We start from the raw sequence: 3,321 nt of genomic DNA on the forward strand, positions 1-3,321 counted from the left end.
GTCGGGCCATTGTCTGGGGGATTTGGATTAAGGAGCCGAGGGGGGGGGAAAAAAAGAACTTGGTCTCACGGGTCAGCGAGAAGCCGAGGCCGCCTGGCCAGCCTCCTGGCCCCCCCACGCCTTGTTTATCAGCAGAGCCCTCGCCAGCCCGGCCACAGCTCCAGCTGCTTCAGATGCCAGGAGGATCAGTGCAGCGCCTATCTTTGGCTCACGCAGAAGCGACAAGGGGCCGTTGTCTTTCCTGTTGGGCTTTGCAATTTGGGTCCCAGGGACACATGCAAGGCAGCTTTGCTGCTCCATGGCTCCTGGCCCCCCCACGCCTTGTTTATCAGCAGAGCCCTCGCCAGCCCGGCCACAGCTCCAGCTGCTTCAGATGCCAGGAGGATCAGTGCAGCGCCTATCTTTGGCTCACGCAGAAGCGACAAGGGGCCGTTGTCTTTCCTGTTGGGCTTTGCAATTTGGGTCCCAGGGACACATGCAAGGCAGCTTTGCTGCTCCATGGGTGGAGGCCGGCTCACCGTGGGACTTGTCCCTCTCCAGCTACACCTGTGAGCCCTGATGCCCCCAGCCAGTGCTGGTCTGTCCCTCCTTTTGCCCCAGCTGCAGCAGGCCTGGTCCTACCCTGCCAATCGGGGGGTCCTGCCCCTCTGCAGCTTGCACGGGTCTTGTCACCTGCAGCCCATTCTGTGTCTATTTGCAAATCAGGATGACAAAGGGGTCAGCACCCAAATGTCCCCTGAGCACTTCCACACTTCTGCCTTGGCCCTCAACCCACATGGCTCTCTGCAGGCAGCAGCAAGCCCTGGGTAAGGGTGAGGGGAGGTGGGGAGGGGAGCGGGCAGGGTGTGAGCCTCGGCAGCTGTTGCCCCTCCGCTTTCCTGAGGGCAAAGAGACCAGCTCAGCGTCCCCACGAGTCCGCCCAGCACCCAGCCCCCTCCCAGCACTAAAGCCTCGTCATGGGAGAGCGGCCACAAGCCGGACACAGGGAGGCCTCTGTCCAGTCTGGCTGAGAGGGGGGGATAAACCTGCTGCATGAACAGACCCCTGTGTCCTTTGGGCCATTGGTGTGCACTGGGGCCTATAAGCCCCAGTCACAGCGCAGCGTCCCCATGTGCTCGGTGCTGTACAAACACTGGGCCAAGAAATGGTCCCTGCCCCAAAGAGTCAGGTAAAGCTTAGTGGTTCAAAGGAGGGGTGGAGGGGCCAGCCGGTGTTATCCTTACCAGCATCTGCCCTGCTCCTGCCTCTCTGCCATCCTCACTTTAGTGACAGCAGCTGCTTGGGAAGAATAAGGAAAGTGCAGCCCCCAGAAGAGCTCACTGCTGGGCACCATCCAGAGCCAGCAGCGTGGACCCCAAAGAAACACGCAGGCCCAGAGCATGGGCAGGTGCCGGTCTCCTATGCAGAGTGGTGCCCTGGTCCCGCAGAGGTCCTGGAGCAGCGCAGAGGTGCCAGCATCTGGGCAGCTCTGCTGGTGCTTCCCCAGCCCGACCCGCAGCAGCCCGGGGCCCTCTCCCGCTGCCTGTGCATGCTTTTCTGTGGCTCAGTCTGAAGCCCAGAGCCTGTGTCATCAGCCCTGCCCACCCCCAGGCTGAGCCCCCGTGCACTCCTGATTGCGTTCAGAATAAGGACTGACTCAGAAGAAACACCAGGTTAAATTTAGCGCTGAGTAAGTCTGGGGGCTGAGGCCGGCGGCGCAGGCAGGGGCTGGCACAGCTGCCCGTCGCCTCCTGGCTCCAGCTGAGCGCGACATCAGCCTCTTATTTTTTTACTTTCCAACTGTCCTGTTCCCAACTCCTCACCTGCCCATTCCTCTTCCCCTGCACTCGGTGGGGGTGGCTCGTGCGTGCCTGCCTGGCTGGCACCTGTCAGACCCAGCTGCCTCCCCATGGCAGAGCTGGTCACTTCCTCCTGACAGTGCCCTGCCTCTGCTCTGCACAGATGCTCTCTGGGCTGGCTGGAGCCCTCCAGAGACCCCTGAACCTCCCCCCAGCACATCCCAAGGGAAAAGCCCAGGGGTGCGCTGGGCTCGTTCTGAAGCGCCTCAAGGCTGGAGTGGTTAAGTGACACCCAGAAGCATTTGGGGACAGGGACTGTGTTTTTGTCTTGTGTTTGTACAGCATCCTGACTGGCCCGTCTTGACCCCGTGTCATTGTAAATGGCAGCATTGATACTATGCAGGGACAAGCTGGATGCTACCTAACACCTGTCCAATGTGCTATACAGGGGCCATGGAGAGCAGGCAGCCCCTCCTGCATCCAGCTGTGTCCTGTCCTAGAGCTGGTGCAAACTCTGTGGACTCAAGCAAGCAACACAAACCCAGTGCTGGCAGCACGACAGCTGCATGGAGCCCCTCCGACAGCATGGGGCAGCAAGTGAGATCCTACCCCAGCTCAGTGCATTCCTGTGCCCAGGGCTATAACTCGAGGAGAGGAGCTCCCCTCCTGGCTGCAGGGCCTGGCCACAGCAGCAGGTGCTGCAGGTCTCAGCCAGAGGGACGGAGGGCAGAGAGAGCTGCTGGGAGAGCTGCTCCAGTCCCACCTCACGTACAGAGTGCTAGGGCACCCACTGCCCTGCACGGCGCACATGGGGAGCCTGCAGGCATGGCTGGTTTCAGGACATGGGGTTCTTGTTTGAGCACCAAACCGTTCGTCTTTTAAAAGTGGATCTAAGTCAAATGTGTACCCTGCTACTCCGGCGTGTCTGTCATAGGCATCCGACTCTGAGCCAGGCCGGAGTTCATACTCAGGCTTGGCCCTTAGCTCAGCGGCACGGCACGTTTGTAGTGGAGGAAGAGGGAGAGGCATTAACACTATTTGACGGGTACGTGCAGAACTTCACAGCTCCGGGTCGGGAATCCTCAGTCCTCGGTCACGACTCTGCTACCTGGTTATCTTTTCTCCCTTGTGTTTGGAACGTAAAGGGGCCAAATATCCAAGGGGCCTTGTGAGACCCACCAAGGGCCCGGTGCCCTGCACCACTCTGGCTCCAGCTCCTGGAGCTGGGGTGGAGGCTGGAACATCTGTTGCAACCCTGCCTTGCTGCTTGTTTGCAGCTTGGAGACACTTTGAGGCCATCAGAACAAGGCAGCAATTTTGGCTTCCAGCTGTGGCTAGAGAGGTGTTTAACCCTTAGGGTACTGAACACAACCCCCCCACCCCCACCAGCCTTTGCTGCTTGACCCTCCGAGCCCCCGTCTCTGGGAAGTGTAGGTAGGGGCGTTGTTGTAATTTGGGTGACAGAAGCGCCACAGCAGATAGAAAGGAAAGGCTGTACGATGCATCTTTGGCACTGGGGTGGGATCTGGATGAGGCTACCCCA

Source organism: Alligator sinensis, unplaced genomic scaffold (genome assembly GCF_000455745.1).
Source record: "Alligator sinensis unplaced genomic scaffold, ASM45574v1 scaffold1241_1, whole genome shotgun sequence".
NCBI classification, from domain to species: domain Eukaryota; kingdom Metazoa; phylum Chordata; order Crocodylia; family Alligatoridae; genus Alligator; species Alligator sinensis.